This window comes from Lolium rigidum, chromosome 3 (genome assembly GCF_022539505.1).
Source record: "Lolium rigidum isolate FL_2022 chromosome 3, APGP_CSIRO_Lrig_0.1, whole genome shotgun sequence".
Lineage (NCBI taxonomy): Eukaryota > Viridiplantae > Streptophyta > Magnoliopsida > Poales > Poaceae > Lolium > Lolium rigidum.
This window is the reverse complement of record NC_061510.1, coordinates 50,398,703-50,413,941: the sequence shown is the minus strand read 5'-3', so window position 1 is coordinate 50,413,941 and position 15,239 is coordinate 50,398,703. Positions and strand designations below refer to the sequence as shown.

Below are 15,239 nucleotides of genomic sequence, written 5' to 3'. Positions count from 1 at the left end.
TCATCCGTTTGTCGTACCTGACGTGATCACGAAGGGTGAAGGAACGGGTGCTTGAGAGATTAAATAGAGCTCAGGTTGAACCATCAGAGAGATACCAGTTTCGAATTTTGGATACGCGCGAGAGGAATCAGCAGGCACGCAGAGGATTGATGCCCGGATGATCGACTGGACTTTATGAAGAATTCCGGCCATGTGCGTGGTAGATCGAGAGGAAGGCCATGGAATCGTTGTATTCTCAATCGGCCGGGCGGTACTCATCTTGACGGAATCCTGCTAGCTTGACTTTGGTCGGTAGATTAGATCGACCTCTCATTGGTGCTTCCTCCCAACTTTTATCTACAACCGATCTTCCTGTAACCAGCCATGGCAGGTTGCTCACTCTCTCTGAACATCGTTCCACGGATACTTGAGTTGTGGTCACTCGTGAGCATCCGATGTTCATAGCTGCAAAATTGTTCAACACAAGTCTACATAGATTTCCAAGGAGGAGGATAGTGCTAATTTTCATATTAGTCAGAATATTGTTGTATAGTACAATCACGTGTATATTATACACACATGCATGATGCACCACTCAACTTGGTGAGATAATAAAAGAGATAAAAGAAATAAAGGCACCAAGCAAATCTTGTTCGCTCTTCCGCAGTTCCGCCGCAACGCGCGGGCATTGTCCTATCCTAGTCTATACCTAATAATAAAGGAGCTAAGGTTTCTGCCAAAAAGTTTCGTCAACGCTTTTTTTTGGACCGTTTTACCCTCCCACCAAAACGCATATTACGCACTTTTTACCACCTACCGGTTCGTTATGTTTCTTCTTTCTTTTTCCCATCGAACGAACGAACCCGCTTCAGGCCAGCACATCCCGCGTGGATCAGAAGGCCGGAAGGAACGGAACGTGTGGGCGTATGGGCCGTGCGTGTGGCCGGGACCAGTTGATGCCGCGTTGCCGGGCGAACGGGCTGGTATTTTCGTCCATATCAAACACGTACAAGACGAAAACTCTGCGCGACGGAAACAAGTGATTGTATCTCCCACGTTCTCCTCTCAACTATGCACCAACAGAGTCCTTTCCAAGTTTTAAAAAGAACTAGTACAAATGCCCGTGCGTTGCTACGGGTCCTGAAATTTAATTTCTCAATGCACATATAAAATTCACAACTCACTACGTTAAAATAAATAAGAGATATTATAATGTATTACAACATGATAATACTAAACGCAATAACAAAATAATAATATTGTACATCGGTGTGGTTTACGAAGTCGTCCCTATGAGTCGAAATTAAGTTACTATGAGCCGTTCCTTAAGTTTATGGAGTCCAACAGCTACAAAAGGATTATTTTACATATCGGTATTGCAACCGCATAAATCCTTCAGATGCCGAACTGAACCTTTTAAGAATTTGGAGAACACAAACTGCAGCCAAGAAAAGTTCACAAAAAATCCTACAGATGCCTAATGTGCATTTTTTCTCTTGTTATGATTTCACTCGATTTGTACCTTGCACCTAGCATGGCTAAAGATCCGTCAATTCCTGCAGGTTACTCCAACACTGAATATATGGAGCTATTTTGAGTAGACGCCGAAGTGAATTGACCAAACATCATGTTGGTTCCACAATTACATTGAGGTAATCAATGCTCATTCCGTGCAAACCAGAAATTTCATTTGTCTGTACTAACTAACTGTATTGATCAGTTCCCAATTCTTCCTGTTGACCAAAGAAATTGATTGTTATGTTCTGAACCTTCTTTATCTGTTTGGTCAATACAGTAAGCTAATAATTTTTGTGTTCATATAAATAGATCTAAATTAGAAAAGCATAGCGAAAAAGTACACACAAAAAGCGATAAAAAGAAGGGCAGCTGAGATAGGCCATTACATAGAAACACCGCCCGGAGTGCGCATGGTGTGGTCATCCTTACATATGGCCTCCTCAAAGCTAGCACCGGCGTTTGCTTGGCTCCTCCAAGCTTGTTTTAGCCGAGCATCCCAAGATCCTGCCTTGGTCCACCACGTCCATGAATCTTCCTCCTTATGTAGATCCACCGAATCACCTCGATCTTTCCATTAGCAATCCATGCTTCAAATGACACAGACACCAGGTCATGAACATGCATATTCTTTTTTGACAAACTCATACATACGTTGCGAGTCTGCAAAGTAAGTATCAGGATTGGGGTGCACGACCACTACTGACGAATAGCTCCGAATAGCTAAAATGAAATCAGTACCACCACTAAAATAGAAGAAAAAGTAGTACTGCCATTAAAAAAGATAAGAATATAACCGAATCAAATACCATATTTGTTTCTTAAAAGTAGGATAGAAGTTCATATTATCTCCAACATGTTCACATATCCTATTGGCTCCATGCATACTCCATGAATTTTTCAGGTTGTTTGAGAACTCATTGTCAAATTATGAACTTGGTCTGCATATAAAGAAAATCAGCATGGTTCCTTCTAAAAAATATGTTGCTTTTGGGCATCAATAGAACTGTAAAATGCATATACTGATTTTCTCATGGCATATGCACATCTATTTATAAACTTGTTCTGCAGATGGCCTTATTTGGGCATTCTGATTTCACTAATTTGTCATTACCCATCATAGCAAAACACAACACAAGGGTCTAAAATAATAACCATACCTGCATAGCAAGTGCTATTTAGTTCAAGAGGATTTATGGACCATTTAGACAGGGGGGCGATATCAAAATGACAATTGTACTGCCTAGTGAAGGAATAAAAGAAAACATACTGATATCAAAAGTGATAATTTAAACCAACAACTTGGAAACCTAAGGGACAACAGGAACACAGAAGGCACACCATGCGGAGACGAAATACCAGGAACAACTGACTGGCAAGAGCCGCGACAGGCATGCCCGTAGCCACGAGATGTCGACCCAGCCTGCCGTCCAGAGGCAGTCACAGAAGAACCACGCCCGCCGCCATTTCCAAAGTTGTCGTGCTAAACCACTATAAAAGTATGCGAAACACGAAATTTTAAGGATGGGTATTTAAAAAAAACACATATGGTTTCAGTCTGGACTGTCTACGGTAAGCTAAGTTTCCTCCATCCAAGTGCCCTATGTAGCGATGTAACATAATTACCTTTGATTTAGTTCAGAACCTCTACTTCTGGACCAAGGCTCTAACCAGTATATGCAAATTTCCACTAAAATGATATCATAATCTGAAATGTTACAAAGGTTCTAAGATAGTAAATACGAACTTGCCTGTAGGTGTATGAGATAACTAACCATATAATCAACAACGTAATTCACATGATACCATGCATATACCCACTCTCCAAATTAACACAATCAGCACGATAAATAAATTGCACAGGAACTTACGGAGGGACAACCCAAGTACATGTATTTCACTAAATAGGTTGTGTGCATCAAAATCATCTTTCCTGTCATGGTTGCCTCACTTCACCTTCATGCGACTCTACTTAAGCTGCATAATATACACTAAGAATAACCGTGAGAATACACCGAAAAGTATCAGACTGCTTAATCTACATATGCACTCCTAGAAAACTTTACTACCCAGTGTCCCTGCATATCCAATTAGCATTCAAGTACAAATGATAGATCTAGTTCACTTCAATTTACTTTGAAAAAACTCCTTGCAGTTCCACTGATAAGAAGATGCTTGCATCTAAAGAGGTACAATTAAAAATCTTATTCTCTTAGGAGCAGCTACCAACAGGCAAGGAAGATGATTTGGCATCACAATAAAAATCACATAATCACTTTGCCTTTTAATTTCCATGTCCTCATGCTTGTATGATTGACGTGTACCTACCATGAAGTTTAATTTAGTTTCTTCATAAGAATCAGCAAGGCTATAAATTTGCAACAACATGAAACAGAGAGGTGATGAGGCTAACAATGAACTGCTCACATTCACCTAGTGCGTCAGTAATAAGATGAGAAAACGTTTGAGTTGCCATGTATAAACACAAACACATGCATTTTTGTGAAAGGGGGACATCCCCAATCTGAATGGCAAGAATATGATCTTCTTAGCCGCGCTCCTTTAGAGACAAAGGCCAACCTGAAATAATCAAGATATGTGAGGTTGATTTAAAAAATCAAGATATGTGAGGAGAGGGAAAACAAAATCAAACAGATGAGGAGAGGGAGCACGCCTAACATGGTACTGCAGCACCAACGTACGCTAGTTCTTGACATGAAAACGATGGAGGAGGAATTAGGCAGCAATACCTAAGAAGGTTGATCAGCTACGATGCTGTGAAGTGGACCCTGATCTTGAGAGTCCAAACTCTGAAGTTTCCTGAAATGACCCAACAAATTCTGAAAGAGCACATAACTCGGAACTGGGAATCATTGTGCCTTTGTACAGTGTAGAAGACCTTACTATGCATATCCCCGGTAGATAATAGGTGAACACACGATAAATAATTGCTCAGACTGTGTGGGAAACCCAAGCTGCAAAATAAAAGATAAGTTTAGAAATGTTATCGGAGTATTCATGGACAGCAAGCATAATGGTGTTGAGAGACCTAAACATCAAAAAGGAGTTTCAATGGAACAGAGAGGGAAAAGAGTGGCGTGGAGAGGATGAGATACCTGCAGCAGAGCATCACTTCTGGTCGTTGACACCATTGGCATAGGAATCTCCTTGACATCAAACCCTAGAAGCGAAATAGAATTAAATTAATTATGGGAGGCAGCAATCGGAATGAGGAGCTCACGCTGATGTCTTTCCTGCCACCACGGCCGCTGCTCCGCTGCTCATCTCCTTCGCCTCCACTGTGTAGCCGCATCCTTCAATAACGTCGTAGCACATCCATCTCCTCCGTGCAGCGCCTCCACCTCTGCCCCGATGCCTTGCGGCGCCCTACCGCGGTCCCCTCCACCAAGGCGCGAGGAAGGTGGCGTCAGGATTTTCTCCGGGGGAGACCATGCCGGTCGTGTGGCGGCGCCGAAACCTTAGGCGTCCTGGTTTGATGGGAGTATAGAGCAGGAGACGATGGCAGTTTTAGATGGACGCGTGCGGGTACTACCACGAGGACGACCAAACTATTCGACGTATCGATGGATTAGGAGAGTAGGGAACTTTCCTTTTTCTTTCGGATAGGACATTTGCCCGTGCTTCGCTACGGGTGAATATTTTGTAGGTCATGGAAAAACACATGTGCCAAAGTCAACAATTATGTGGATTTTTCGCACCGCGACACGCTGAGTATTTAAGATTTGTGTGAACCGTTTTACATGGAAGACTTCAAGTTATATTCATCTATCATTGTCCAACCCTTTGCATTTTCAAATATAAACGTTCTATGTTACCACCGCATGTTTTTTCTTGTTTTGCATGGAAATTATCACTAACACACTAAGTGGACGAACGTTCAGCCTTCTTCTCAGAAGGTGCTTATGAAGCATTAGTCTCCGATGGCACTGTTGTACGCCCAGGACTGCAGCAACAAAGAGGTTTCTGAAACTCTTGATGCGTCCTAAATAATTAAATTTAAATTAACAGTATATGTGATATTTCGATGAAACCAATTAAATTTTGTATTTCCCAATATAGTAAAAACTGAATCAAAACTAACAAAGTACAGCACCAAGACAATATTACGATGTACAATTGGAAGAACACTACAGAATGCAGGCAGACGTACGTGCTAGTAGCATAGCATGGAGATGATTCAAATGCTCACCTACAATTTCCTCTCACGATTGATCACCAGATAATTTCCTTGTTAACTAAATAATACTGGTAAATAATGTTGCTCAAGTGATAATGTGTAGCAGTTTAACTTTTCCTTTTCTGATCTTTCTGCCAAAATCGCAGCAACAGAGCATCAGAAGAAGATCAAACCTGAGATTAATAATTATAATAATAAAACAAATGTGCAAAGAAAATTTTGAACAAGCCGAACTGAAACAACAGAATCCATCATGTGCTAGGCTGCTAGCAGCATTGTGTATCATACGGCAGCCAAAATAGTGAAAGTAGAAAACATGAATAATAAATTACCTCCTCCCCAGGTCGTTAATCAGCGCAGCAATAGTCTACTCATGAATCAAGCTGTGTAAAAATACGTGTCCTGATCACGTCCATGCTATTGCTTCTTGTCCATGCTAGCTCACGTCTGCTAATAACTCGTCCCTGCTGTTATGCAGATGTGTTGGCTGTTGCCGAAGACTATGCAAAGTGGGAGACGAAAGAGAGAAATCGGATCAGAAAAAGATACCTGAACAAGCAAATCAGCTCCTCCTCAATCTTCATCTGGAGCTAGCGGCATCCATCGACCAGGGGAGGTCGACGGATCGATGAATTTGTCCTGAAAAGTCATCCCACCCGTCACGACGGATCGATAAAGGTAGGAATTTACCGCCGGCGTCCATGAAACACCGCTGGCGGGCTGCCGCCAGATTCCGCCTCCATCTTGCGGCTTGCGGTCTCCTCCCCACGGGCCGGCCACAAAGGGGAGCTGAGCGATATCCTCGTCAATGGATCGAGGGCCTCACACGGTGCAAGCATCTAGAGACAAGAGGAGGAGGTTGCGGCTCCGCCCGTCCTTCTCTGGCTTTTTCTCGAGTGGGGCGTAGTACGATAGCTTGGGGTGCGCTGCGGGATCCTCGCCTGACCAGGTAAGGGGGAGTTGGCGACGAATCTAGGGATTGACGGAAGGACGACGAGAAGGGCGGCGGCGGCAAACCCTATCGCAGATGCTCGCCTCTGTTAGTTGGGCTTTGGCCCAGTTAGTCCCGGGCGGGATGACGAAACGGACGAAAAGTACGACCAAAAGTTTGACGTATTGGGCAGAATAAGGAATAGGTTTAGTCTTTTTAAGTAGTAGAGAAAACACAGATTCCTTTTCACGATGGACTCCCTTGCCCGTTCTGCAAACCGGAGGCTACAAATAGCAGCCAATTCCATCTACTGAAAATCATAAAATCTCGCTGATCCAACTTTCCGACCGCCCATGTGCATCCTTCCGTCGGGTGGCGGCGGATCGGGGCCTCGCGCTGCAGCGGAAGCCAAACTTAGCAGAGAAAAAAGGAAACAGATGCTACCCTGATTGCGCCCCTAATTGTTGTCGACTCCTCCCCTGCCGAGATGTCTTAATGGCGGTGTGTATCCATGGCGCATTGCTTGAAAAAGAATCGTGGTGGGCACCGCAGCTAAAGGTCGAGGTCGCTGCAGAGGAAGAGATTTGCATCCGGCAAGGCTGCACGACCTGGTCTCCAGCTGTACGGATTCGGCATCCACGATTTGCTACTCCACCACGACCTGGCCTTGCGCTCGTCCTCAACTCCAAGGCCGCCACGACGGCAACAGGTTGCCGTGGTGACTCGGTCAGGGCCCCCCTCGGCAGATACTTATCATCGCAGTCCTGGAGGGAGACGGATGCGGCGCCGAGGTCCCGGCTACAGGGCCTCGACAACCGGATCGACAGTGGCAACCACTCCCTGTCGCCCTTCGTTTGCATGTTCGTCCAACGTGTCGCCCACGAACTCAGTCCATGCGAACGCGCAGAGCGGCCGGTGCCCGTTGCCATGGCGACTCCGTGGTCAGGAGGTTCTACTTGCTAGGCTGCAGCCGCATCGTACACTACAGCTGGTTGCCAAGGAGAAGCCTTGGGTGCGCTTCATTCTCACTCCTTCGAGAATGAAGCAGCAAAATTCAGAGCAGCCAGATGCTTTCGATTTGCTAATGTTTCGCTGCTAACTCTGTATGAATAAATCGCAGAACTCAGATAATAACATAGATGTTGAATTGCTGATAACAGGTGATCATGTTTGTCATTTGTGCAAGTGATGACCGATGCACGCTCTGATGTGTTGTTTGATGTAGGCTGTAGCAGACGCATGGCATGATTCAGGTTCAGGTGGAGACCGACTCGGTGAAGCACTCCTCTGGTCAAAATAATGGTGTTAGCCTGATGCTTGCTACAACTAAATTTGCAAGTTTAGGCTTGTTGATTGAGAAAATTTTCTGAAACTTCTGTTTCCATGCAACATTTGCAGTCGAAGGGCAAGTGAATTGGAATACTCGTTACGGGCAAGTACTGAAATATTTGAGTGTGATCGCCTGCAGCGTTAAAATCAGAGCACCACTCGTCCTCAAAAAGGAAAATGAGAGCGGAAAGTTTACTAATAATGGCGGGTCAATGGAGAGGGTTTATATTCTGACACAATGAAAAGGTGCCCCAGATACACCTCATGCTACTTTTACTCTATAGTTGTTTGCGTTAGCTAGCCGAACGTTTGTATAATGATTATTCTTTTAGTTACGCACAATTGACATGGGTTGCATCTTGGTTAGTTGACGAGGCACAATCTATATCTGAGTATCGTCGATACATTTTCTCATTGCCAATTTTTTATTAAATATATTATTATGCTTTTTTAGTGTATAATATTAAAGTAGTGCATATGTTATGGATAAATTATATAAGGGTCGTGATGACAATCATAACAAGTTTGTGTACAAGTCAGTGCACTGAGAGCCTCGCAAGCTCATTATTTTAGGATTAATCAAAATAGGAGAAAATGTGACCATCGACGTTGATGATGGCACCAAGAAGAAGTGTTATTAGGTATGATTCACTAGAGGTTCGAGTATGAGTTTCTCCCGGTGCAACGCACGGGCACTTTTGCTAGTCTATACCTATCTATATCTATACCTAATAATAAAGGAGCTAAGGTTTCTAGAAAAGTTTCGTCAACGCTTTTTTTGGGACCGTTTTGCCCTCCCACTAAATCTCATAATACTACAATCTGCCATGGTACCGGTTCAGTTTTATTTTTCCTGCTGCCACCGAGACAGGCGCAGGCCCGCGACGCACTAGCCCCCCTTCTTGTGCCTCCCGCTCCGCTCCCAGACAGCGCGCTGCAGGCCCGCTGCTGGTGGTTGGTACCGGAATAGGCGCGCAGCTCCTCTACCGCCCCGTCGCTGGAAGCAGCCTCGAGCAGAAACGGTCGGGTCGGAACTTGGCGGAGCCGGCCGTCGGAACGCACAGCAGGGTGGCGTCGATGGCGGCAGTGTGTTATCGCAGGATGCGTCGGAGTGGTAGGCGGGGGAGGCTATGGAGGGTGGAAGAGAAATAAACCAAGCTTCAGCGGCGAGCACCAGAGAGAGATGGAGCGGCCGCCGGACTCGACCGTCGCGGAGGGATCTTGATGAGAAAAAGTAAAAATAGGATGGGAAGGGGCAGAGTGGCGGGCGTCACGCGAGGAGAGGGGAGGGGCTGGCGCCGCACCACTTGGGTTGGGGACGGGCAGAGATGATGGCTCAAGGTTGAGAAAGATGGGGTCTCGGGGTTAGAAGCAACTTCCGATTCTGACCAACTAGAGAGGTGGATGAGGACCGGCTGATTTCAGAGCACCTGAAGCTTCTGGATGAGGAGCGGCAGCGAGCGATTTCGGCCGCGTCCTGCTCTTTCTGATGGAAACTGCTGCTGCTCTTTCCGATTGGGGGCTGCTGCTCGTTGTATTCGTACAGATAGTTGGGCTGTTGCTCTACTTGGTCACATCACTTGGTTCCGTCAGCAATTTTGAATCTTTGTTTAATTTAAATATCAATATAAAACCATAATTTATATTTACAAATAGATATTGTATGTATCAAAATCATGATCACAATTAAAATTCGAGCGAGCTCTGATTGAGTCGAGTGAAAGGTTGAGTCATAAAATTGGCTCATACTCAGCTTATAATGATCTCGAGTCGATCTAGCGCACCTCCTGCGTGTCCCCTTTTCTGGCGTTGCAAGGAAGAAGAAATGTGGCAGCTACGTCTTCGAACGTGGATCAGAATGTGTGGGCGTATGGGCCGGAAGGAACGTGTGGGCGTGTGGGCGTCGGTCCGTCGTGCTGCGAACTGTTCTAGATTCCGCTTGGGCCACGTTGTGTTGGTGGGCATGGTCTGCATCCATGGGCAGCAAGTCTCCTGAAATCCGTTACATCAAAAGCTGCATCAGCGCTCAATAGTCCCACCTCGGTACAGCATAAAAAGTTCGGCCGGTTTAAGTACGTCCAGTTTTCTGGAATCAACAAGCCACCTCACTAAAATCTGATTAGAAAGGAATTGCTGATTGGCGGCCGTGACCCTCGAGCGAGCAAAGGAAGGCAGATGAAAAAAAAGGAAGGTAAGGAAACGTGAGGAAATCTAGGGAAAAATACCCCCAGCTGGAGCCTTGGTGGACGGCATGGCGAGCGCTGGGCTGGGATCGACGGAAGCGGAGGAACAAGAGGACGCGCGGAAAGAGAAGAAAATGAGGGTGCCGCTCTCTGAGAGGGAGCCTCGCGCATCCCCAGCCGCCGTGACGCCGAAGCTTTGATCTAGCTCGAGCTGGCGCTTGAAGTAGGCTCTAAGCGGCGGCGGTCTACTTGGGCTCTTTCGTTTTGCACAAACAACAGACGGCCCGTCGTAGCCCGTTGCTTCAGCCTAGATTTTGGTACTCGCTCGTTTGGCTTGTTAACCCCAGACCCAATTTGTATTCAGAATTTCCAATGAGCATTCCCATTTAATAAAGTGATGGCTGTTTCCCCCCTCAAAAATAAGAGAAATGAAAAAAGGTGTTTGTGGAAAAAGAAAAGAGCAAACATTTTTGACAACATTTTTTGAAATACAACAAAGTTGAAAAATAAAATTCTTAGGTAATCTCCTATGGCCTGACGCAAACAGACACAAAAATGTCCATTTTGGTCTACCCAGATAAAACATGGGTCTACCTCCAGTCCAGCCGTTGGACGCATAGTGACTGGTATGTTCCCGCGACGGACATACATTTGGACTAAACTTACGGAGGTTTTGCATCTAGGCGAACACTGTACGTGCGTACATGTATCCGTCACATGGTCTGCCTGACCCCTCTCTCTTTTACCTAAATTAATGGCTGTGATAGCCATACAAAAGGCATATTCCTATTTCTCTCGCCTTCCTAATCTAATGCATGACCCATACTGGTCCGCCCTTTGCAGTAAAAAATGACACTACCGGTAGGGCAGGCGCTTGCGGGAAAGTTGAAAAAAATAGTCATTTCCGTGTCCGCGTCGGTCCGGTGGAGATGCCCTTACATCGAGGAATGAGGTAGGAGCAACAAAAAAAGGTTCATACCAGCTGGATGGGAATGATGGAAAACTTCGAGGACGCATTATTGTCGGAGTCCTGGATGGGAAGGACGAAATGGTGGTTCACCATGTTAGAGACAATGCCTGCGTTGAAGGTGAAGCCGTAAGCGGCCCTGGCAAGGGGGCGTCGTGGCCCTTGTGGGGCGACAGATATAGATGGTGGAGTTGGTTGCTGCCTAGCAACGAGGTAAATAATGATGTGTTATATATAGCACAGTTAAATAGATTGTCACTTAGAAAGTCCACCATATTAATGCAAACCTAATCAGGTTTATTTAGAGACTATATAGATATCCTTTTCCGCCCATGATATATTGAAGGAGATAATGGGAAAAGGCAAAAGTAAGACTAGGGTTACTGTGCTCTGCTAGCTAGATTGTCTGGAAAAAATTGAGTAGTACGGATGTTTTGAATTCTAAATTTCTGAACCGTCATCAAAATATTATGTGTGTATTAATGTGTGAATCATTTGCTATAATGGTTTAGTATTTATTTTCCCGATGCAACGCACGGGCACTTTTGCTAGTAATAATAAAGGAGCTAAGGTTTCTGCCAAAATTTTCGTCCAACATTATTTTGGACCGTTTTGCCCTCCCACCAAATCGCATATTACGGACAGATGCCATGTACCGGTTCGTCCCTCCCCTTCTTCTCCCATCCGTCCTCTAAACTTGGAATTCCTTTCCCCGAGTTCGTACCCAACACGGCTGCTATCGATCCCGATAGATTTCCACCTAATCTCTTGCTTTCTCTTCACGAAAATCCACCTATATATAGCTCCTCTATTCCGCCTGCGATTCCCAGGAAAAAACTAGAAAATTCCCACCAAATCAACCGCATAAACTCGCCGGATTGCGCGTTGTTTCACGGCGGAGAATTAGATTGCTGAGCGCTGACTCATAGAGGGGACCCAGCAGGTGGAATTAGCCGGGGCAGGATCTTGCAGGCCGGGAGACGGAGTGGAAGCCGAGATCTCGGGTCAGGGTCTCGCGAGCCGAGAGATTTTCGTCCAAGCGAGGGGTTCGGCCGCCGGTGAGCTGTGCAGAAAACAGGACGCGGAACGCTCGTCGGATGTTCTCCAGGGAACAGGGCAAGGGGAAGGCGGCCAGATGTACTGAAGTCCGAGCGAGGATGGCCCACTGGCCCTCCACGTCTCCGCCGCCGCCGCTGATGCACGCGCGCCTTGAGGAGGGCCAACGCTGTGAGCTCGCCGCAGCGCGCCTAGAGCCAACGCTCTGAGCGTATTTTGCCACCGCGCTCTTTGAGGAGGCCGCCAGGGAAAAGGCCTTCGGGCTCGGGGAATCCAAGACCTGCGCGCGTCTCACCGCCTTCCAAGACTCCCTCGGGCTCGCGGACGGACGAAGGGTAAGGGAGGAGGAGCAGCAGTGTTGGGGGTGCAGGGGAAAGGAAGAGATGCCGGTGCCGGGGAGGAGATGAGCGGGTTGCCGCAGCAGCCGCATCGACACCAGTCGAGGGAAGGCCGTCCAGGACTCCCTCCCCAACGCCACTGAACACTACTCCTATGTCTGTTATTCTGAATCTTGAAAACGTTGTACCGTGTTTTCTTTTGATTCTGAATGTAAATTCCATCTAATCAATAATTTGCATATTTTAAATTAAATTGATACATACATGGCTTAATCTCACAATAGGGATGGCTAGACGAGAGACGAGGCCTTTTGGCGTTGCAAAATCAGCAGTATACGAGAGGCAAATTTCTAAACGAACTCTGCTCCGAGACGTACTATACACAAACACACGACCATGGGGCTGCAAGCAAGATGGGTGCCCGCTCTCGACCACGGCCACCTGCTCCTTGCCGAGCGTGAGGGATCTGAGGTGGGCTGACGAAGAAGAAGAACACTGCAACATGGGGAACAGAGTCGGGCACCGTGTTTATGGTTAGGACCAAAAACAACTTCAGCAAATTCAGGCTTAAAACAAAATTCGCGGCAAGCAGCCGGGATGAGTGAGCTGGCTGTGTGCATGCAACAGAGGCGGCAGCCTTCGGCCAAACATGCGTGCGTGCGGATGTAGAAAGAAATAGCAGGGTTGCACATGTGCGTATACTTGCAATCAGCTAGCAGAATGGATTCATTGTCTTGCCACAAAAGCGGAGGACACAGCGGCCGTGGAGAATTGAGGTATAGAGAAGGGAGGAGAGGGGATTTATGAGAAGACAAGGGAGGGGATTATGAGTTATACTATTTTTGACAGAGTGTGACTATTTTACTTGGTAAAAAAAATACATATTCTGAATATTTTTTAATTTATTTCTTCATTGCTCATTTTTGGTACTTAGCATATTATTATGTTCCTTTTCAGTGTACAATATCAAAGTACTTGGAAATGTTATGAATAAATATTACTTCAAATATATTTTAGTTTTGTGGGCCACAAGTCAAAAGACAACGATTCAAAAAGGTCAAAACGCATAGACCTGGACGACATTATGTTGGGACTTCCTATATAGCTGTTGCTGAAGGGTCAAAATATATTATCTAGAAAATCCGTGGCTCCACACTGGAATTCAATTAGGCACATCAATCAACTTTAGGCGAAAATTTGATTGAGTAGTAAAAGGATTTAAAAAAAGTTAATTTATTTAACTCTCGATCCATCTCCTTTTTAATAAGCGACCTTTGTTGAGGAACACCAAGTGTAGACCACACAAGGATGCCGCAAATGTTCATAACAAGCGAGCGAGAGCCTCGCAAAATTATATTCTTAGGATTAATCATGTTCTTCATGAATAGTAGAAATGTGACCATCTTCATCCAGGGTGGCAAAGAGGAGAAGTGTCATCACGGGTGATTCGCCAGTGTTTGTGCCTCTGTTTTTTTCGATGCAACGCACGGTGATTTTTTTAAAAAATCTGTACTTAAAAAAAATCTAAACATTTCAAGCAAAATAAAAAACGAAAAAGCCAGAAGAAATGAATGAAACAGAAACCCGACCAAACTTTACAAAATCAGACCACACCGGAGAAAAAAAATGTACGCACGAAAATAACAAAGCGCTAACTGGGCCTGGCCCAAGCGCTCGTGGCGGGGCACGGCGCGGCGTATAGGTTTTTAACTCTCGGATGGGTCCTGTTGAAGGTCATTTGGTTTGACAAAAAATATTATTTTTGTTAAAAATAAAAGAAAACAAGGATGGATTTTTTAATAGAAATAAAAAGCAAGGGATAATATTAGCAACAAAGCATGAGAAGGCTTACAGCTGACGGTAGAGGAGATGGTAGCGGCATGGCAAGCGACGGCCGGGACGTTGGAGCTAAGGAAGAGAGGAACAAGAGGAATCATGAGACATGCGGCATATCGGGAGGAACCGGTGCGGTATCGCGCAGCTCAAGCTGGCGCCATGGAGCGATAGGGTGGCTGTGGGAGGAAGAATATCGCGAGAGAGAAGGATGGCCTTGCGCACAAATTGAGAGGTATCGTCACACGAATATAAACATATGAAAGAATAACCTTTGATTTAATGTGACACCGTAGCAACGCACGGGCTTTGTGCTAGTTCTTCATATTAAAAGCCCACTAATGAAGGACGATGCAATCTTTTAAATTAAAAAAATATGGCCCGCCATATACCTTTAATCTCGCCCAAAAAAGAGAAAACTACACATACCTTTTTGCGAGTATAAAAGCCCAGTATTCTTAGACGATGCATACAAGGAATTTCATGCATGCAATTATAAACAACTCACCCAACAAGGCAACAATATATTTGGTAATTTTAAAATAATTTTCTTTTTTCTCATGCAGCCTGCATGTAAATATTTCCAAAAATACCAAAGTTAATGGGTCAAACCCGATAATACAAACCCGTTCTGATTGCAAGATCAAGATACCCATCGTACGGTCAGGAAGCATGGTGCCCAGCTCCTAGGTGCCCATATTCATACTACACCCGGGTGTAGTTACACCCACGCGTGTTTCTCATAATCTAGAGGGTATCTATCATACCTAAGAGTATGTACATGTAGTATGAAGTATATAAAATTATTTTGGTAGTATATATAATATTTTGTAGGCATTATGCACATTTTTTTACGTAGACTCATTTTTTACGTATACATATACATGTATTTCGTATATATAATGCAAAC

The 15,239-nt window shown here is 45.2% G+C and overlaps 1 long non-coding RNA gene across 16 annotated transcripts; it reads right to left on the bottom strand.

Moving 5' to 3' along the window:
• Positions 1–1,250: 1,250 nt before the first annotated feature.
• Positions 1,251–6,714, bottom strand: LOC124701585. 16 transcript variants are annotated; one of them, XR_007002114.1, is made up of 9 exons: positions 6,242–6,376; positions 6,025–6,156; positions 4,611–5,823; positions 4,399–4,469; positions 4,245–4,314; positions 3,366–4,074; positions 3,121–3,202; positions 1,884–2,985; positions 1,251–1,712 (listed from the first exon to the last, which is right to left on the bottom strand). It is a non-coding gene; the product is annotated as an uncharacterized LOC124701585 (long non-coding RNA). The 16 variants fall into 16 exon arrangements; XR_007002104.1 differs by adding an exon at positions 6,383–6,714 and having other exon boundaries at positions 1,884–4,074; positions 6,242–6,331; XR_007002112.1 differs by having other exon boundaries at positions 1,884–2,084; positions 2,655–4,074.
• Positions 6,715–15,239: the final 8,525 nt, after the last annotated feature.